We start from the raw sequence: 22,882 nt of genomic DNA on the forward strand, positions 1-22,882 counted from the left end.
CTGCAATTAATTATCCATTGTCTGTATGTATATTGTTTACAATCAAGAAAATTTATAATAAACTTATATGATTACATCATATTTTTCTAAATGAAAAATGATATAATGGGTTGCTTAGTTTCTTCTACCCCAACTCAACAGGTGTTTTGAAAAATAATATACGAAAATTCAGCCTGAGTGAAAAGGAGAAGATTCAATATCAGAGGCATAATATTCTGCTTTACAGGAATTTAAAAAAAAAGTGAACTCAGTTTTATCTTGTGAATGCATTTCGGCTAAAACAAAACATGGGTCTTTTCACAGCTGCCATGTGAGCAATTAATAAAAGACCTAAGCAACAGAAGTAGTTGACTTCAGCATAATGAATACTAGTCTGCAAACAGAAATCACATAATTTCTGCGATTACAGCTGAGTTCTGTATTCCCCATTTTCAGTCCTGATTCCTTCTGTTTGTTGGTTTGGTTTTTTTTTTTTGTTTTTTTTTTTTTAATCTTGCTTCCTTTAATTTAAATTCCCTTTCTTCCTGATCTTTCTACAACAGTGGTATTATAGCGCAAGTAACATAAAAATAACAGCAGAGAGTAAGGTCTAAAGGGACCGCTCATTTCCTTTCATCTTCACTTCTGCCAGGTAGCACAATCCTGACATGGCCCTCATAGGCCAGGCAGGGAGCATCTGAGATGACTAGCCACCTGCGTTTCAGATCATGACTCCCATTGCTTGTGATGGTAATGACAACACTAAGCTTTCCTCTTTAGCTCAAGTAAAAACAATAGATGCATTTTATACCCGAAAACAGCTAAATCATACTGATATGCAAAGAGCCACTTAGAAATACCTTAGAATAGTTATTTAGGAAACCTGTGACTGAACACTTACTTATCTCCAAGAAGAACGTCCACTGCTAATGGAGAAATATAACCTGCCTCCCTAATTTGTTCTCCACAGATCTTTGTCTTCCATCCTCACCCTTATTTTAGCAATTAATGTAATGTAAGTCTTTCCACGTATTTCAGTGGTCTCCAGCAGAAGGCTCCAGCCCTGCTTCTGGGAGCTGCTTTCAGTCCTCTTGGATAAATGGAATTTGTTAGCTTTGCAACATTACACATTAATTTATACCACCTAATTTATACCACCATGTCTGACAGTCTACCTGGGGGGCAGAAAGGCTGTAATTTAATATTTTAAGGTATATTATGTACATTAAATGATGTGTGTACATTAACTGAATGTAGAAGTTAACAGAAATTAATTTTTATATAACAGAGTACAGTGTAAACTAGTGAGAAATAAAGGAATGTTAGTCACCACACCAGAACAAAATATTCTCACATCTACACATGCCCCTGGAGAATTGTTACCTCATGCCCTGTGTGATGGATGTCTACCAACAGTGGGCTTTGTTGTCTGAGGTGACTCACCTGGAATTAGTTAATGCTTCTAAATGAAGCCAAGGAATGTTAGCATTTTAAAGAGCTCAGTGATACAATAAACCCTTACACTGGATTTACAGTATTGGCATCATATTTAATTTTAGTACCTGTAATGTTTTTCCACTTTACATGTAGAAAAGTGGCGGAAGGGTTACAATTAAATTCTGGAACATCCCTACACTGCTATTAAAACCTCTTTTTCCTCCTCTAATCCCAAAGATAAAATGACTTTGTTTTCTGTATTGATCCACCATTACCTCAGAATAAACAGATATGTATCTTTAAAATTATATTCTGTAATATGCAAATTGGCACACCACATAAACAAATTACTGAAATGACACAAAGTAAATGGAAGAACAAAAGATTCTTATAAACCATATTGCTATTCCTATTGGGTATTAAACATCTGATTTTTTTCATGCCATATTTATTCCATCTTTAGTATACGCTCCTTAGGACAGATGATTTCTTATGGTATGTGAAGGCAGCAAATTCTGTAAAAATTTGCATGCAGTAAATTTACCCAATAAACATTGGAAAAGATGGGATGGGCCTAAAACCTATTGAAACCCAAATGAATATTTCAATTCAAGTTGCTTTGGATCAGTTCACAAGTGCAAACGACCTTTTGTAAATAAACATTTTAGAATATTAAGCCATAAAATACTGCTACTTTCTTGTTCATTACAATATCGCCTTCCTTACGTTATTCACCTTCCAAATTATATATCTCTATATACATATATATATATACACAGACCCTTTTCCACAAGAGGGACTTAATATATTGAGACATTATGCTTCATACTCTTCCCTATTTTGCTATTGCCTCTAATGATCTATTCCTATCCATTTTTAAGAGACCAACTAATCCAACTGCACCTCTTGCTAACACCACATCTTTAGAAATGCATTATAATGGACTCTCTGAAATTCATGATTCCTCTCACCTTGGACTGAGATTCAGAGTTTTCAATGGCAGCTCCATGTTCTCACATCAGAAAAAGAGCTTACTCCCTGAACGTACTTATGCGTCATGCATCAAATGCAAACATCTAGCAGTCCCTTGGAAATTGTATGCTACCATACAGCTATGAAATGGATTTTTCTACAATGCCAGTGACCTTGCGTTTTTAATAGCTTTCTGCTCCGGTAGCCCTGGAGAGGAAAATGTCCAGGTATTAGCAATAAGCACTATTAATAGATACTCACTAATCGTAATATTCTATGATACGATACCTGAAGTAATACATCTTAATGTAGGTTTCAAAGACATGTGCCAAAGAAAGCATTTAACTTCCACCTGTACTTGTATGAATTATTCACATGACTGAATGCACAGAACAGGAGAGTACCAATGAAAAATTACTAAACAAGTAACTCACTAACCGTTTACATGTATAATCATTTACTTTATACTAACTATGACGCAAATTTAAGCATGGCAGACAGCTCTCCACCACTACAAATGTATTCTTACATAAACTTTCAAATCCCTGCATGTAGGATCTCAAGAGTCTCTGACCCTTAGAAGCTATTTTATTGGGCAGTCAGAATTTTCAGATCTTTTTCTCCTCAAAATAAAACAACAAAATCAAACTCAAATCTGGTGTTATTTTTTAGATCAAGAATAACAGAACAAAAAGTTAGTAAAACACTAAGATTAGTGCCTAAACGTTACAGAACTACTTCCTTTTTCCCTGGCTTTTTTTTTCTTTTAATTTGAAGAAACTTCACCTGGTGTAAAATAAAATCCATTCTTTTCAGTCTGGAGTAGAGCAAGAAGTTACCTACTATATGACAACTAAGAAGCCTATCCAATCAACAAGGCCTCTGTGAGACATGTCAGGGTTTATCTGCCGGTTATCGTGGAGGGCAGTGATGCTGATGGAATGTGAGTGCAGGTCCTGCCACTCTAACTGCAGCGCCTTTCCAGACCTCGTCCCAAATGGGAACAAAAAACAGGTGTGACCATCAGAAACCTGATTAATTGAGAGTGGCATTCTGAGCCTGGTGCTGGTGACCCAATGACTGGGAATTGCCCTGGAGGTTTAAAGTCTTATGTCCTTCCCAGGGTAGCAGTCACACATATAACAAAACTGCCTAGTTAAATTACATTAGCCAACTACTGTTTACAAATTTCAGGATCACATACGGTCTGCCCATTGTTTGGCACAGATAAACACAATCAGCCCTGGCATTTGAAGCTGCTGACAGATTGCCAGCCACTGGTGCAGATGGTGGCAGCACAAGAGCGCTAATTACCGATGACATTAATGATGAGGTAACCTGTCTCTCTTCAGCTAATAAACAGATGGAATGTGTTTCCTATTAATTTTTTTTTTGAGATAACAAATTGTTTAGCTTTAATGGTAGAGAGCAACAAAACCAAATTATCTGTTCTTTGGAGAAATTTGTTTTCTGCTAATTGCTCTAAACAATCAATAAAAGAATTACAACTGGCATTATCCCACTGGGAACAGAAGCAGAGAAGTCAAAGTCAATTAGCTTCCTATAGTACGATGCACTCAGATGGAAAGAGTCATTACAACAGAGTGTAAAAGTCAAATTATAAAGTATGCAGTTCATGAACAAAGCAGACTTGGATGGAAAGTCTAACAGAGGGCTTTTACATACCTGTCAATTCTTCATATATCACTGCAGTTTCCAGTTTTTCTTTAGATGCTTCCAAAAAAAGGGTAAAAGACAGGTAAGATGATGTCCTTGGATCTTAGAAGGCTCTGTGTCTTAGGAGTGCACTAAGGCTATAAGTTTTCAGAAGTGATGGCTGAGAAATGTCTCATCCAGGGAATAAAAAGAACAAATAACCAGCTCAGTTTCTGTCAATGTTCCATTAGAACAAATATGATAAATATGGAAAAGCTGAGGACCCCACAGTGGCTAGTGAAAGTGTGCAAAATAGCTGCCATAGTTGACTTCCCAGCCTTTTCTCCACTGTTCTCAATGGGGGGGGAGGTGGGAGGGGCAAGGAATAAAGTAGGACAACTGTTGTTGCCACAGGATCAGTGCTTAACACAACGGCCATGCTTGAAGTGAGGGGACAACTTCATTGGGACTGCAAGTCCCTGCCTTGTGTAAGCACCAAATACCAGCAGTATGCTGAATGACTGGAGTGTCTGTCCTCTCGGAGGCAGGACTTGCTGAGTCCCTGAAAGTCCTGAGAAGTCGCGTTCTTGTGTCCTGCAGGGCCGTGGCTCCTGGCCCTGCCGAGCAGTGCCTCTCACCAAAGCCCACAGCCTGTCCAGGATGAAGCAGCCGAGATGCAGCGGCCCCCATTCTCTCGCACGCTAGCCAGCTAGCAGTCTCTTGGCCTTGTATGCACAGAAACCCTCACCGTCCTGCTCCAGACAGGGCTGCTGCACAAAAAAGAAGTTGTGATATCCTGTTTCAAAATTGGGAAGTGGTGATGTGTATTTTTGCATATATCCCCATTTCCCCCACCATGGGTTTATGATACAAGAGAAAGCATATATAGATATATATATGTGTGTGTATATATATATACACACACACAAACTGACTATTCGGGTTGAATATTTTAACTAATAGCAATTGGATCAAAGCAGCAACCATGTAGCAAGGACAAGTCACCTTCCCTGGAGGTATTTAAAAGACGTGTAGACGTGGCACTTAGGGACATGGTTTAGTGGTGGACTTGGCAGTGTTAGGTTAACAGTTGGACTCGATGATCTTAAGGGTCTTTTCCAACCTAAATGATTCTATGGTTCTATGACCATCCATATCAGAAAAAAAATTCAAGCACATATTCTGCTAGAATAACTTCTCATTGCTGTTTTATCTGATTTTACTCAAATGCATAGAGCTTTAGATTTACTTTTTCTAAAAAACATTATTCATGGATTATTTGTTGGTTCCAGTGCATTCGATTAAGAAAGTAACATTTTAACACACTTTATGTTGAACATAACTCACTTTGTGTGTTGGAAGAGTCAAGTCCACATTATTTCACATTAAGTTCTTGCACCCCGCAGTTCCTCATCAGTGAAAAGCTTAGTAGCATATATTTTGCCCTGGAAAACTGAAATCATAGAGCTTACACGAACCCTTGACTGATTTAACATCTCTCTTGGGCTGAGCTTCTGACTTTTCTAGTAAGGAGTGGCTAAAGAGCCAAAATGCTACTTGAATGAATGACAGTGCTTGTTTCCCCCAGATCATTCCATCAGGACACCTTCCTGCACAGGTTTATTTTTCAACAGCAATGTCTCTAATTTTATACAGGGTAAAAACTGCTGGCCACCCAAGGTCGTAATACATTGAGCAATGTTTTCAGCAGTGATGTAATGTTGTATTTGAAAACACATTATCTCCCCACTTTGCTACTTTATGCTGTTGCACACAAATGAGTCAACTGACTTTTTCATGCAAGCACGATTGCAAAGGCATTCAAAGGCCACCTACTTTTTCCATGAGTTATCAGAAACAACACAGGCAGCCTATTTAGAAGTGAATAACAATGAATGGCTGTTCTGGGCTGGGAAAGGTTTATGTACATCCTCACAGTTCTCTTTATTCAGAGCTTGTAAATAACAACAGCATACAAGCCCTACAGCCACTAATTTAGCACCGCATTGTGACTCCCTCTGTTTCTTTCCATTTGCCTCAAGCAAAGTCAAGTTCTAGTGACCTTTTTTGGCCAATATATATGAAATTGGTTCCTGTGACCTCAGTACTGTTTTGTACAATGCATTAAATATCTTGTACAAAGCAGATGGTACAGTCTGTTGACCATGAAATTCCTGTGACTGGGCTTAAGTTGGTTTGTCTATGCATTGCTGAATAATTAACTGTGGGACTAAGTTTTGTTGAAAAGGAAAACAAACATTGTTTAGTTGTGTTGCAAAACATTGCTAATTAAGGGGCTAATCTGCTGCTAAGCAGAAAAAGGAAATCTTTAAGCAATGAAAACAATTATGATATATAACAGTTCTCAGTTTTTCTCCTTAACCAGGATTCTTGTAAAATGAAGACAACATTCCTGTATGGCTATATGCACAACAACAATTAATTAAGCCACCTGTAACATGCTATATTTTCCTACGCAAAAGAGAGCATGTGGTGGTTAGAACAGATACTTGATACAGAAGAAAACATCTCTCATATAGACTCTGTTTACAAAGCCACTTACGAAATTTTAAAAATTGCTCTGAATGTCTTGCTTACTTTTCCAGCAGAGATGTTTTCTTCCTGTGCTAACGCAAGACAGATTTCCACAGAACGCCAGCTGAGTGCTAACATTTGTTCTTTACAACATATCCCTCTACAGATGAGACCAAATTCTGCTTTCCTTCTCATTTTGGCAACTCCTGTATAAGTAACAGTTGCACAGTGTCATTCTGAATCACAAGTTTTGCTTATGATCTGTAGAATATATCTCATGTTAGACCGCTTTTCTTCGTTAGTGCTGGAATCCTCATACTTTATCATCTACAGATACACAGGGTGTGTATCTAACAAAACCTAAGTCAGCTCTTACCATGCAACTTTTGTTTTCCCTTCACACAGATGAAGCACTCCTGAAGTGTTTATACAAATGAAAGGAAATCTTTTATCATACTCTTTGCTCATCTGGGTCACCTGAAATGCAAAATGCAAAATTAAATTCCTACAAACAGTAAAACAGTTCATTCCTCTTTCTGCACTCTGCTACAATTCACCATGCACACAATGCGGTAATTGCTTTTGCTTGACTTGTTCAAACAGCCATTTTCATGATGTGACAGCTAGGGCACTAATATATTTATGCCCTTTGTAATCGGCCAGCACTGCTTGTAATTAGGTGCAAAGTTAATTAAGTGCAATACATCTAATAACTGCCTGCCAGTAATTGTAAAGTTTGATTTAGCACATGAACTGTCAAGGTGTCAGAATGGTGTGTTAAAAAATAAGTTGCTAACAGAAAAACAATCCTGCCACAAGCCAGAGAAAAGCACTGTGACAGTGAGACAGTTGAGAAAAGGAAAAGATATTCAATACTTACTATTTCTGACACTGGGAAATGACCCCACCTGCATGTTGATAAGTTGTATCTTGCTTTATTGAACAACAAATTGAAATAAATTTTTACTTACCAGCCAATGTCTTCTATAGACAACCCTTCCCTTTAAAAGCTATACATATGGTATAGAATTTTTTAAAGTCTGTAAATGTCAGTAAGAGAACAGATTTAATTTTTTAAAAAATTAATGCATAAAGAGGGTTATAAAAACAACCAAGAAGGCCCAGAGTCACATTTCATGTTTAGGGACCTGGTTTTGTTTGTTTCTTCTATTGCACAAAATACAGCTTTTCTTTTACTGACTGTAAGAGAACATTATACATAGCCCAAATACTTATATAGAATACTAGCATAAAATACTATGGTTTAGTTGTTTGTGCTTTAGTTAATTTCACGATTTCAATTCTTCTCCTGGGAAAAAAACATCTTGTTCATAATTGTATTCACTACAGGATATCCAGTTAAATATTCTCCAAACCACAGTTTCAAACTACTTGTTCTTGGTTTCAACTGTTTACTTGTGCTTTTATTTCTCTCTTCAGTTTTCTTGAAAACCAGCTCCTCTCCTAATGACTGATCCATAAGCACATTGTGAGTTTTCCAGCTCTATATTCTTCTTTCTTAAATTCAACTTTGATTCGCTCAAATGTTCCCTTCACCTCCATCCCTGTATGGTATGAACTGTGAAATGTTCTTTTCCTCATGCTAGGCAGTCAGGGCAGGTTTGAGCAAAAGCATAGCTGGTCAGTGGGGGGAAAAAAAAAAAAAGAAAAAGAGCAAATGACACAAATTCTGTACATAGAATAATTTAGGACTAGCTGTACATCAGATCAGAAGTTACAGTGAGCACAAATGATGAGTTATGTATGTACCACAGCAGCACAAAATATGTGCATAGTTCAAAAATACTTTGACTATTAACACACTCACAGATGTATGAAGCTGAGAAAATTACACCAATAAGATATCAAGAGGGAAAGCATGGACAACGCTCTGAAGCTTTTTTAGCCAGCAGATGCAAAAAAAATTGATGGAATTTGTACACATATAGGGTAGCCCACAAACCTTGAGAAATAACCTAAGTTCAAGGACAACATTGCTACTTCCAAAGCAATCACCAGTAAAGCTCTCGTTCTAAAATTCACAAAAATCAATATCAGATAAGCTAATCTTTGTGGTTAGTTATTATGAACTGATATTTGATCAGGGAAATTATGCTCTAGATTGACATGAAATTAATAATGCTTGTTGTGTGGTGCCCAATGACAAAGGTAAATGCTAATAGCTCTGAAAACCTAATGATTGCCAAAGTACTCTTCCGAGCTTTGATTAGTGCTTGTGTTGTGCAATTATGCTTTTCTATAATTACTGTGAATTACCATCATGATATTATTATTCTCATATTTTTTATTCCTCTGAAATTCTCAAAATTTCCTGCAGCTAAAAATGGATTTCATTTGCATTATCACAAGCTTTGATTGTTTAATGAAAAATAATTCCATGCAGACCCTCATGTTAAATTGTCCATTTAAAATTTTCCTGTTATCTAGATTATGTTGAAGTGCCCCTTCTTTCACTTATCATTTGCCTTTATTATCACAATCACTGCCCTCGCTTCATGCTAGATTTCGGAGAGAAGGAAAAAAATGAAAGGCATTTTTATTCACATCCCTGTCTTCTGCCTGGAAGCCCTTTCTCTGCATGTCCTCCCTTTTCCTTAAAATTTCCTATTTGGAAATGCCAGGACTTTTCAGCAAAATTTGGTAGCTATGCTAAAAATACAGTTTTCTTTGGTTGCAGAAGGGTCTGCAGGAGGCTACCTCGGACCTGGCTAAGGCTCAGAACCATGCCCTAAGCAAGTGAGATGACCAAGGGCCATCCTTGTCTATGCCTGATGGCTGCTGGGTGTTTCCCTCTCAATAAATACACGTAAAGGGGCAGTGCGCGCTTCTTAGGAACGTCCATCTCTCTGCTAGGGGCACAGGTACGCCCGCCTCACTGCTCAAATGTTTTCGGCAAGTGTGGATATCTTCATGGTTTTCAGTGCTGTAGTGGCTTTAAACTTCACAAGATAGCCTAAAATGACAACCATTTTTCAAAATGAGTCTTCATTTCAGTTTGCTCAATTTGAAGCAAATTTCAGGACTGATTTTCAAAATGTTCACACTCCCTGTGAGCAGTATTGATCAACCTATCATTAAGCAGATGGCTACTTAACAGCCTTGAAAAAAAAAAACCCATGAGATCACCTCACCTTCAGAAATTAAAAAATAAACAAATAAGCCATTTGTTTGCATGTTTCCCAATGATTTTTGTTTATGCGCAGGAAAAGATTAGACTCAAAGTATTGATTTTTGTAGTCTTATTTTTTCCCATCTGTAGACATTAACTGATTTTCTCTTTTTTCCTTTAACAGTCTGATGTCTTATGAAGCAATGGTGGTTTTGAGGGCTACCAAAAGCCTTGCTCCATGGCAGCTTGCAAAACACGAGTGCAACTATGTTGTGGGGGAACACTCAAAGCATGTACTCAGCAATGCTGCAATGAAAATGCAGCTAAAGCCATGCTCAAGGCTAATCTTCAAAAAAATTTTTAGGAGCAGAAAGGAAAGAGCAATTGACTTCAGTAGATTTCTGGATACTATATGCATTTCCAAAATGCGTATAGTACCAGAACCAGCAAAATCCATTCAAAAGCCAAGTTGCAAAAATTGTGGGAAATGTGGGTTTGTAAGAGTATGTAGGAGCCTTTCTCAGAAGTATTGAGTTTAATAACTGTAAAAAAACACCAGACAGACATGACCTTCAAAATTAAAAGTATGAAAGTATCCCACAACCCAAAAAAGAGGTCATCTAGTATTTGAAATATTTCTTCCTACATCTATCACTTCTGCATGTATGTTTAAGTAGATGGACAAAAGGAGATAGACAGAATCTATTCTTCAAAATTTAGTGAAATTCAGTTAACTTTTTCTTGGTTTACATCGGAAGTTTTCATTTCTATTGCAACAAAAATGGAAAAATCTTGTGACCTTTGCACAGTTTTGATAGTCTTACGGTCTGATTTGTATGTTGCTCAGTCTAGCTCAAGTTCACCATCATTTTGCTGCCTCTATATTGAAAGCCTTCACTGCAGTATTTCTACGAAGAGAGTAATTCAGTTATTTTTTTAAATAGATTTTTTGAGCTATTTTGTGATGTATTCACAAATGCTGGACTAGAAGAAGATGGTCTAGATAACTAAATTTATATTATGTATTTCACTACATACACATAGAATATTATTTTGTTATTTTGCCTCCCTCATTTCTTTCCAATCTTTTTCAACTGGTTCCATTTTCACCTCATATATGCATCTGATTTTTCTCTCACATACACACAAGTCTCCTATGCAAAGTGTTAATATAACACGTGTAGTCACAATTTCACACTTGTAATATTCAAATAGGTTCAAAGTTAGTCAGAGTAAGTTTGACCATGCCCATATGTATACTTAAGGAGACAAAAGCCTGAATCAGATGAAGGAAAACAACCATTAAAAAAAAAAATCTTATCTAAGGATTAAAGATTTGTTTTCATTTTCATCATGGATAATAACAAAAGGAGATATTTCATCTATAACTTTATTATGATGTACGGAAAATTGAGCCCACATTGAACATCTGTAGATTGCATCTTTCAAAGCAGTGCTCCACCAGTAAGATTCCATACTGATAGCTAAAGAATGTTGGGTTTCAAAGCAGCAATGTACACTCATGAAACCACGACTTCTTTTTCATCCATTTGTCAGCACTGCGAACCTGTTCTCATTGCTTCCTAGAGGATGGTTCCACTGAGCTGTGTATGTGTCCTGATGAGCATGTCCTACATGGCCACCTCTGACACTGCTTTAAATATTGGTTCCGTATCTCCCAACCCAGCTACTGCTGCCAAGTGAATGAACATGGCAGTGACACCGACAGTCACATTAGCACCTTGCACGCTTTCATCCCAGTCTGCTTCATATCAGTTCTACTTGAAGGCACACTGTATTAAGAAGGGCTGTTATTTTTAGGTACCCAAAACAATGTTACATAAACAAACAAGCAGGAACAAGTCATGCATTGGGCATTGACCTTGCCAGTGAGCCAACCTTCTCCAACTGGAACCTGTATAAATGTAAATTATTAGAGAAGCTCCCACCCATACTTCATGGAAACTTCCACTCTACCACCCACATGGTCACTGCCCAGTCTTACCCCTCAGATGGGAGGTCAGCACAGATCCTGCTTGTTTCAAAATTTTTCATTTATATTAGAGATCAGCTTCAAGAGCCTAGGAGAGGAGCTAATCCTACACACATGTGCCTCTGGTGAGATGGCAACTGTCCCTGGCTAAGGAATTAACACCCCTTTTAAAGTTTTCCTCTTTATTCTGAGCTTCCAACAAACAAATCAAATCCAGCATTTAGCAACTGCATGTTTCAAATCACCAAAAGCCCTTTCAGATCTTGAAGCTGTACACACTGTCTGCTAGAATAACCTCAGGCATTCTGTGACAATTGAATTATAACCAGTGACACCCTCTTTCCCATCCCATTGCACTGAGTTACCTCCACTGTCTACAGAGAGGACTCCACATGCTTTCATGCAGGCAGCAATATGCTGGACAACAGAGGGAACATATTATTAAATACTTCTTTTATCTTCACTTACAATAGCCACAAATTTAACCAGCCCTCAAATATTTTCCATTAGAGTATTGCAGCCACAAAGGTTCCAAGCTGCGGAGACGAAAGGGGTTTTAGGTGATTATGGCTCTTCAGTCACTTTTATCTAGCCCAACCAATTTTATCCACAAAACCTTGAAGAAAATACCCAGTCACACGCCACAGCAAAAGATGAAATGTACAATCATCTGTGCTGCTCTGTTTCCTGCTAGGCCTCTGAGATATTATAGGTTTGGCTGTTGACCTTTCACTACAGTTTAAATTTTGTTTGAGGACGTTAGAAATATCTCAGCTCCTGAGTGGTTGCCTGTGATTGGAGAGACTGCAGCCAGTGAGCTGGGTGGTCCTTTCTAGTTAGAGGCTTTTCTGGGCTCTCAGGAACTGACTATGCTAATCCGTCACTGAACTCAATATGCTTGAGTAGCCATATTACTTCATTATTGCAACTTACAGTGTCGTGTGGAGGGATTTCCTTTCCAGTATAAATTGGACTGTCATTGACTCCGGAGCCTGCCAGTAAAGAAATATTTGTATGATTTTTTAAATTATCTTGGTATTACTTTGTGCAATGCTTTACATGCATGCAGGAGGCATTGTTCTTCCTTCCCTCTGAATGTTCTGCAAAGAATGGAAGAGCAGCTTGAATGCAGAGATGTGAAGAAATCACACAGAGTGCTGTATCCAAATCCTTTCAGACAGGGAAATGGTCTGATGGGTTCATATCCATTAGCATATGGATATTCTATTTATAAATTCTTATAAATCTACCTGGTTATGGCTAGAGCAGTGACTCTAAACTGCTTTGTGGGTAACTCAAGGGGATTTGGGAGAGGGAGTTCTAGTCCAGGAACCGGTGCTTAGTGGATGAACAGTCTTGGATTAATCACTTTCCTTCCCATGTTACTATTTCTGTTTGCAAAGTACAGAGTTATTTAAGGGTAGGAAGCTGTACATAAAAAGTCCTTATTATTATTAAAGGATACTCTCTATTTTTCACACAAAGTGCAGGAAGGTTTAAAAATGTGCTGCTGTAATCAGTCAAAATCAGTGTTTTACTGGACAAAGCTGTTTCTACCTGTCACCAACTAAGTCATCTTATGTAACTGTGGCCAAACTTTAAAAGTAGTAACTTTTTCTAGGCAGCTACATACATGCCTGGAGGGATGCATGAATTGTCTTAGTGTGTTAGTGTCTGTCTAGAAAGGTACCAAAAAACTTGGGTAGTTGTATACACCTCTCTAAGTCCTTACTTGGACATTCAGGGACTATATGCAGTAATGCATACAGCTTCAATTCGCTTGATCAAACAGCTGTGAAGTCAGGAGGAAGCTCCTGACTGGCTATTTGAATAATCCTTTTAGTGGGAGTCAGATACACAGAACATACAATTGTGGCCGAATCTAGACCACATTCAAGTTAGTATGTGATAAGGTCGTCTAGACAACCCAAGTTATGCTGAAGATGGTTGACATAGTTAACTGCTGTCAGAATACCACCTGAGTCACCCATTTTGTTAGTCAATTCCCAGACTGAAATTTCAATCACAATGTATAATAAACTAGGGCAGTCACTTTATTGTATTTCAAAGTGGATAACAAAAGACTGTCGCCTGTTCTAGATAAAAATTGGACCGTAGTCAGCAATCCATAAATCCCTTTGTCCCATCCTGAAGGCAGTCTGTAGCACCAGAATATGGCAACATTTTGGAGTCTCTGAAATGATCTTTACCACAGAGATGACAGATGAGACTGTAGAGCAAACATCACTGGACTTGTGGCTACTACACTGAAAGAACACTTGCTAGCACAGCTGTGCTGTCAGGATGGGTGAACAGGACTGTAGCAAGTTTGAAGGTCTTCGTCTGCTTGTCCTGCCTTACATTAACTCAGCTCAAATATTGGAAAGCAGAAGTTTGCAGCCTTACAGATACAAACCAAGGTTATACAAATAAACACTCAATAATCACAAGCACGGCAGAAAGCCAACATGTTGAAGCCATGTTGACCTAGCCACCACACTGTATTCTCTCCCTCTGAGAAGAGCCTGGCAGGCAAATGAGTGCTAAAAACTTTTACACTCCTCCACGAAAGAAGTACTGACCTTCTCATGTAGAAAAAAAGCCTAGGTAGCTATTTGATCTTCCCTCAATTGGTTTTATAGTTTAAAAATTCCTTTTGCCTTAATGTAGCTATCAAACAGAATCAAACAAATCGAAACTTGCGTTTACCAAAGCAAATGGATGATCATCATCCAGATGCAATGGCAGCAAGACAAGCTCAATGAGAACTGTTGTATCTGTACTGCTGCATCCAGACCCGCATTCTGGTTGGGATCTTCACTCTAACACAGAATGAGCTGGAATGCTGAGCTGTATGTTGTCTAGGGACAGAAGCAAATAAATATCAAAATAAATTCCAAAATTAGACCAGAAGCAAAGACAACACATGGATGAAGAGCAGGATGTTCAGAATAGTAGACTATATTTGTAGGAATGTTTCCAATGAGAGCTGGTTAGAAACTATGCCAGAGGGTATCTCTGAGAGATTACTCATTTTCCCTGAAAGTGAAATTTCTCACAGGTCGGTATTTATTTCTTCTGGAGGAACTGGGCCTGGCTCCAGCCTTAGGGATGCCATTTCAGGGGCTCTCAACTGGAGGCTTCATCCTAAGGACCCCAGATGTCCCAAAAGCCAAGCTAAGCCAGAAGCAAGCTAGCAGGTGAGTTTAAAAGATCTGCCCCGAGACAGATCTGGGCAGCTCCAGAACCCACAGGGACCAGCATCTGTTGAGAAGACTGGGGGATAAACTTAGATAAAGAAATGACATGTTTAAATGTTTCCTACATCTTATATTGTGGGATTCCTGACAAAAACATATTTTTTTATTTTTTGGCTTTTTTTCCCTTAAATTAAAAAAATTACCAAATTAGTTGAAGAATTTATTTTGGAAATCCACAGCAATACTTAGGGGACATGACTTTGACTAATGCTATTCATTGTTCTCAATGGCCACCTTAAGCCTCTGAAGCGCGTTATGTTCCTATTCTCAAATCTCTTGTTTTCTTAAACTGAAATGTCTATCTTTCCTATTCTTTTTAACCCTCACATAGTATTTTCAAAAAGCATCATTCCAGATCTCACATATTTTTATGAATCAGGAAATAATACTCCATTGTTTTGCAAGTTTAATAGCTACCATGTTGTTGAGTAAAATGTAAACATCAAAGACCTCAGCTTTTTTTGCTAATTAGGGGAATTTCAATCTTTACCTCAATAAACAGAGCTGCTAATCTGTCTTTCCTCTTCCAAGGCAGAGAAATGTTTCAACAAACCAGGAGAAAGATGCATGAATGTTAGAAATAATAAATACTACTAGTTGCCACAAGAATGCTGTGAGATGCTCAAAGCTAAGGAGGCTTTGGGAGTGTTATCTCTGTGTGATGTTTTGTTTTGCAACCAGTTTCATTTTTTATAATTTGTATTTCCTTCTGTTTCCAGCAGCACTGCTCTCCCATGCAAAATCTGGAGTTATTAGGTGAAGTACCAGCTTATTCCTAAATTGTGACACACCGGCTCTTTGTTTTTTAAGCTTAGCTTCTATCAAGGATTTAAACATGAAACCAAGTATCTTGAAATTCACCAAAAGAGCTTTCTGACACAAAACCTCCTTCTTGCATATCTATATCCACTAACAGCATTTTTACAGTATTTTGAAATTAGATTTTAACACCACTGGCAAACATAAAAATAGTCTTTCAGGGAGTGAAGAGAGGTTACTTTGACTCTGGCACCATCTACTGAGAAGTGAATAAAAGTGCCTGGACTACAAGACCAAGAAAAGATATATTAATCAAAGAAATACGCCCTAATTTCTTCTTGCAGTGCGAATATTTCTATTTTCTCATCATCAAGAAGGCTTTCCCTTACATCCTTGAAAAATATTTTCTTAGCTTCTCATTACTGTTGACATTCATCAGAGCGCAATGATATAATGTAATAGGATCTTTCCAGTCTGTAAGATAACCAGTACAAATAAACAAAAAGTTGCTTGCACTGACTTTGCAAGCAATTCTTCACCACACAGACGCTGAGGGGGAACAAGCCATTTCAGTGTAACTGCAAGGAATGTTCTTAGCTGTGCAAAATCCATTAAAATATGAATGTGAAAAAAATCTCACACGAAGGCTTAGTTTAGAAAGTTTTCTTATTCTTGCCTTCTAAATATTTCATTCTTCCTTTCTAGACAGAATACATTCTCCATGCATTAACAAGCAAACCATAAATGATAAGGAACTGTATTTTGTGATTAACATTTAAGTTGAAAATGTTTCTAAGTAAAAACTTAACAAATGGCAGCTTTTTACCTCTTTTTTATGGTTACTGAAAAGTACCAAAGTTGAGTTTCATAAATTTTTGCCACTAGAGAAAACAGAGTATTCAGAGAACAACATTTGTACTAAAAATATTTTTTAAAAATATTGAAAATGGTTCCTAAGCATTTTCAAAGTATAAGAGTTAAGGGGAAAATAGGTAATATTTTGCCTCTGTCTGTATGTTTATACAGAACTCGCTTAAAAGGGGAACAGAATTCAAACTACAATCAAAATGCGTAAGGACAACTAGGGGTTACAGCAAATTCAGAAGATGAAGACAGAGGTTAGTAAGTAAAAAATGCTGCAGAATAATAAGAATTGATCACCTGTACCTCTGAGCAATGAAATGAAGACAAGGAATATTGTCTTAAGCCTGCTGGACATTCAGAAGAACAGAGTTGTCATGCTCACAAGGTCTGCTGATTAATGCTTGGCTTTAGCGTAACATAAGATTTATTGCATTTTGCCTGAAGTGGGTAATTGAATAATCCTTCTAAAAAGCAATAATTTTTCCATGAAGTTCATAAAGTTAATACACTCCAAATCTCCAAGCAGCAGAAAAGAAACAGCTAAGCATCTACCTGTGGAAATCACTGGACATAATTCATAAGGCACAAACGTCTCTTCAAAGAAGTTTGTTATTAAAGTGTTTTACAGGAAAGAATAAATAAATTATTTTTAAATAGTGCCTATGTACACATATCACGATTGGTTGAATGAACAGTGATTCCTGATCTCACATCTTTTTATATCATAGTAACTCCACTGAATACTATTCTCACTTTATACAGACTAAAATCAAATTGAAACTCAAAGATAGCATGACTCAAAATCTGCTTATTTTTGTTAGTCTTTCAAGCTGTACTGGCAATATTTCTAATTGCTGGGAAATGGGAGAACAAGTTCCACATGTACTACTTAGGACCTTGATATCAATGGGAATATGGGGAAAAGGAAAGAAAATTCATATTGATTGGTGCTGTGTTTGGAGTTTAGAGACTATATCCTATAAAATGCATGTAAGACTTAGAAAATCAGCCAGGAGCTAGCACTGTACCATCTAGTAATCACTATGAACAGATGGAGGACATAATCTGTCTATGCTCCCGAGTGGAAATCACCAGAATTAAGATCCTGACAGACCACAGAAGAAAGCAAGGTGTCCTCTTCTACTGGGCTGTGCTCTTCTAGTTTATCATACCTAAACCAGATCAAAGGGGAATACAATAATGACCATATTCCCTAGGGTTGGATTTATAAGTGTACAAAGGTGTAGGTTAAACTAACAAACCAACAATGTGTCGCTTAATGAGTTTATGCAAAAAGAAACTGAAATAAAATTTAAAAGCAGCATTTGGACAAAATGTGGCAATCATAAATTCTGCCTCAGATGATGATAACATTAATAAAGAAATGTGAGCTCATAGTGTCTTTCAAAACAACACAAAGCAAGATGCAATATCCTCAAATCTAATAATATCAAACCTATCAAAATCCTCAAGCTTATGTTACTTAAAAAGTATCACCTGAAACTGTTACCACACCTCTAGACATTCTTCTCTGGAGAAAGCACTGAACAGATTTTGGTTTTTGAGAAGAAGAAGAAAATATCAAGTGCTTAGACTGTCACTAAGAATGCTGTATAGAGGAAAGGTGAAAATAATACTATTGCAGTGGCCTGTGGGCTCTCCTTAAGATCCTGAAAGATGGTCCCAACTAGCAGAACCGTTTCACTGCAGCCCAGAGTCTCCAGCAAGAGTCATTTCTGAAGACACCTCACATGCTGCAACAGCACCTTGATGTCTGATAATTGGGCTGCTCCTGAGATCAAATTAAAACAGAAATTGTTAACACATAAATGATACCTGCCCACAATGTTGCAATGTGAGTCAGACACTAGTATTTTAAGAATGACTGTAGGAAGTACTATAACTACTATAGTTGTCCTGTAAGGAGAATCAATTAAAAGGACATTTTACTTGATAGAACGAGTAGTTATTTTATGTAAACATGCAGTGGACATTGGTGATCAAGGTGCATTTTTGTGCATCTGCAATGACTGACTGGTGCACCTGTTGTGCCTGATTTGGAGCCTGCTCCATTAAGGATACTGATATCAAATTTATTCTAATGTTTCTGACCTCTTAGCCACACATGACCAAAACAGTTATGGGGGAAGGGAAGTTCACTGTGAAACTTCCAGAAGACTTCAACTAAAACTGTTAAGGATCAAGCTCTTTTTTTTAAAAGTGCCCCTGAAGACATAGCCAGACTAGAACAAACCATTTCTAACCTGTCAGAATGTCAGCTCACTGCCCCCTGGAGAATGTGCACCAACGTGGAGAGGTCAGCCACGCTTGAGGACACATGCCACGATATTCTTAATATTGAGTCCTATAACAAAGGTAGAGAAATATCTCAAGCTTCAGTTTCAACAGAAATTTTGAACTCTGAATTACCTACATTTTCTCTATAGGCCCTAGGTAAAACTACAGTTCAGAGATGCAAAATTATTACCTCTAACCCAATCATGCCCATAACCGTTCCAAATTTGGTTCCAAGTATCATATCCAACTGTTTGGCTGGAAGCTTCCAAATCCATAAACATCAGTATAGGACAAATTCAGTCCTGGTGTTAGTGGATGCAACTTGGCAAAAGCCAATGCAGTCACAAAAGATCTGACATGTAAGCATCTCAGATGGTTGGAAGCTATACGTGACTGTATGACACATGCTATCTAAACCTAATAAGTGCCACAAGAACAAAGTTACAGTGTTTCTCTTGTGAAGCATCCATTAATTTATGTTGAATTAGCAGATATAAAACCATATCAACCCCAAATTCTGTAAAAGAACGCTTAAAGTGTAATTCAGAACAACTGAATAAAACCAGAAAAGCAATAAACAGCAAAAAACTCAAGGAAAAAAATCAATTCACAGGAAATCAGTTCATATACTTCAGCTTTCTACATTGCCCTTTTGTCTGTGCCCTCATGCACTTCAGATATCCCCACACAGCCATACAAATAGCTGGAGATTGCGCCACGGCCAGAGAGTCAGAAGATTTGAGCTGTACTGGAGAGAGACAAATCAAATCCAAAGAGGAAGAACAACGCTCTTCCACTAACCCTACTGACTTAAACCAAAAAGCAGTGGCTCAAGCCCCTTCCCCAATAGGTCTGTGTAACACATGGAGAGACATCACCTCTTAAACCAGGTCGTTGTGTCTCTCACGATTTTCGTAGCTTCTCTGTGTCACACTGTCTGAAAACACTTTCTGGAGCCCCATGTAGACTCAGCTCCTCGGTGAATGTAAACTAGTAAGTCCTGGACTAGAGTCAATGGCTCCATACCTAGCCACAACAGATCAGAACTTGGACTCCAGTTTTTCACATAGCTTTTCAATCTTCGTTTTTCACCTGGCCATGACAACAAAATGGCCTTTTTGTTGGAGCGTGCAACTTACACTTCCAGTATTACCCTCAGTGGATTACAGAGTCGAGAAAATTGTGATTCCTTTTTCATTAATGAAATGATTCTCAGGCTGGACTGCAGTGATACAATACATTTCAGACATTCTTCTTCTCTGAATTAATGCACATGGGACTACTAATGTACTACTTTTGACATAAGAGATCTTTTTTGATTGTGCACTTCATGTTACATAGCTTCACTAGAAACACCCATGGAAACATTAGAATTCTCTGTTCATATTTTTAACTTTCACTTTGAACCATCTGGTAATCTCAGCAAGGTATGAAGTAAATTACGGGCCTCCAATAAATTTTCAGGACACTGTCTACTACTTAGACTAGATAAAAACCACATTTTTAAAATATGATATAGACATTTAAAATTTGAAAACAATGTTATCACAATGTATACAGTAAGATAATGGAAGAAGGAGGGCACATTTTTGGTACTGATGTGTACTTAGAAAGAATGATACTTCCATCCTACAATCAGGTTTAGCATGATACTACCTTGGGAATTCTGTGTGAAGAAAAAGGCCAGATGGGACATATTGGTCCAATACCTCTTAGGGAGTAAAGGTGTTTGTTTTGGCTCCTGTTAGAGTAGATTAATGAGAATGGCTATGAGAAACATGGGAGTTGTTGGCTGAAGAAAAGTTACTCAATCTTGAAAGCAAGCAAGCAGTGTGGGCTGCCAGTGAAGCAGTCCTTAGTGTAAGACACTGATTTCTTTTGCAATTTTATTGGCTTAAGAATTCAGAGTTCTTACCCATGTTAGTCTAAAACATGATAAACATTGATTTGTGTTTCCATAAAAAGTCTGTGGTATTTTCTAACTCAGTGGAAGAATTGCTTGCATAAAGTATTATGCCATACTCTTCAGGGCTGGCAGGGAGCTAGGCCTGACTGAATGATCAATATTTGTGATGCCAAATTTGCATTCTTCATTAAGCAACCAAAATGCATTCTTTGGTGTATAGTTTAGGAGTTTGTGGTAACACAGTACCTTACGTAGTAAGTTCTGTTCCACATAGCATGGCAGATACTAACAAAAAAATGGAGAGGGTAAGTCCATGCCCTGTAAGCACATTACAGTGGGGCCCAGTGGGAACCATACAATAAAAGAGGACGGAAGTTTGGAATGGCTCAAATATTTGGAGGGGAGAGGAGGGGGACTGAAAACTGGGAGTAATGTGAGATAGCAAATCTTGCCAAAATATTTATGTGTCTCTGACCTAGGCAGGTTAGATCTTCAGATGAGAATCTGTTTGTAACAGGGGCAGCTAATAAAAAGTAAAATTTATGGCTTTCTCATCGTAAATGCTGCCCCAGATGTTCAACCACAAAGTACATAGGTTAACCACCTAACCAAATGCAAGGAAGAAGATCAGTAAAACAACATCAGGGTATCCCTTTACCAGTAAAGGCAGAATATTTGACTAAAGAGCAAATAGTATATGGTATCTCAAGTGACTCCTTAAAACTCTTGCCATAAAATTATTGAGAATGTTAATATAAGAATTGCAATATGAAGACCAAAGACCATATTTTTCACTCTTCTCCTTTACAAGGGGAGAAACAGAGCGGTTCTCAAAACCTGGACAGGACTGATACTGTCCCTGATAGGTTATGAGAAATGCATGTAATAAGATAAAACCCCTAAAGCATGAAACATAGAATCATACTCCTCTTTTATTTGATCAGATGTAATTTCACATGGACTTTGATCTATACTCTAGCAGTAACTACTTTATGAATTTCTGCACAAAGAATAACATTGGAATTACTGTATCTGTGACCCCAGTGCGGCACACCATGAAGTACTCTATTGCAACCCTTCACTTCACCCATCAGCTGGTTTTGAGGTAGGCATTGCTGTATTATGTATAAATCTGATCAATCACCGTGCACGCTTCATATTCTACAGTCTTAGCTCAAAACGCCTGTTGTCAGTTGCAAATAAGCTTTCTGCTATTATTCATAAATTTTAGGGCTAGATGTATGACTATGCTAATCCTTGTGATAAAACAGCAATAAACTTGCAACCAGTAAAGGTGAATGGTCCCTGCAAATGATGGAAGACTAGAATAGATTTGTGAATGTTTATGTGGACCAAACATTCAATCTTTTTTAACATTGACCAGCAGATAGTTTTCTGTTTGTCTTTTTCAGTGTTGAGGCTTAGGATCTCTTCATTACAGTCTACATAAAATTCAGCCTTCCCTGCTATTGCTTATTATACACATTAGAGAAGTTTTGCTATTGAATTTTCAGAGATCATCAGATATACAGACTAAGTACATCTTGCCTCTAGTAAATTTGTGAGGACACCATATGCCTGGTTCTCCTAAATTGTCTTGGTATCTTTAGCTGACAATGTAATAAGAATGAAAGATGACTTCTTTTTCTATGTGAGAGACCTTAAGAATATATCTGTGAGGGAAACAGCTTTGGAAGCACACAAATGTTGCAATTTTTGGTTCTGCTTTGCAAAGGAGACAAAAAGCCCTTGCCATTTGCTGAAAAGCTAGAAATAAGCAGACTGAAAAGAATTAGAAGAGTTAGCTGAAATTCCTCGAAGCCAAGTTAGAAGATAAATGATTTAGAAGATTGGGCAAGGTGCACACGGAGGAACACATTAATTATTTATTTAACTTTGGTTTCTTGGTTTGACTTTCTCATAAACATAAAACAATTAGCTATTCTAATCAGTAATTTGCATCTCAGCTACTTTTTCCCATCCATACTCAATGATGTGGTATGACAGGGCTCAGGTTTTGAGTGCTAGCCCAGTGTTTCTGGTTAGCCAGGGCTTGATTTCAGGAATTCAACTTTCAAGGTCTACAGGTACAC

At 37.7% G+C, this 22,882-nt stretch overlaps 2 long non-coding RNA genes across 8 annotated transcripts in view; both read right to left on the bottom strand.

The window, feature by feature from the left end:
* LOC142409518 (uncharacterized) overlaps nucleotides 1-4,234 on the bottom strand; it is a 77,115-nt gene extending 72,881 nt beyond the window's left edge. For all 4 annotated transcript variants that reach the window (XR_012775662.1, XR_012775664.1, XR_012775661.1 and 1 more), the window contains exon 1: nucleotides 4,075-4,234. This is a non-coding gene — a long non-coding RNA (uncharacterized LOC142409518). The remainder of the gene's footprint in view (nucleotides 1-4,074) is intronic.
* Nucleotides 4,235-4,735: 501 nt separating this feature from the next.
* The window catches only part of LOC142409519 (uncharacterized), a 46,771-nt gene continuing 28,624 nt past the window's right edge, over nucleotides 4,736-22,882 (bottom strand). For 2 of the 4 annotated variants that reach the window (XR_012775667.1, XR_012775665.1), the window contains 4 exons: nucleotides 18,850-18,950; nucleotides 6,956-8,217; nucleotides 5,392-5,497; nucleotides 4,736-4,814 (listed from right to left, as the gene is read on the bottom strand). This is a non-coding gene — a long non-coding RNA (uncharacterized LOC142409519). Of the gene's footprint in view, nucleotides 4,815-5,391; nucleotides 5,498-6,955; nucleotides 8,218-14,411; nucleotides 14,564-18,849; nucleotides 18,951-22,882 lie in introns of all 4 variants that reach the window. The other 2 variants (XR_012775668.1, XR_012775666.1) reach the window with 2 other exon arrangements.

This window comes from Mycteria americana, chromosome 4 (genome assembly GCF_035582795.1).
Source record: "Mycteria americana isolate JAX WOST 10 ecotype Jacksonville Zoo and Gardens chromosome 4, USCA_MyAme_1.0, whole genome shotgun sequence".
Taxonomy (NCBI): Eukaryota; Metazoa; Chordata; class Aves; order Ciconiiformes; family Ciconiidae; genus Mycteria; species Mycteria americana.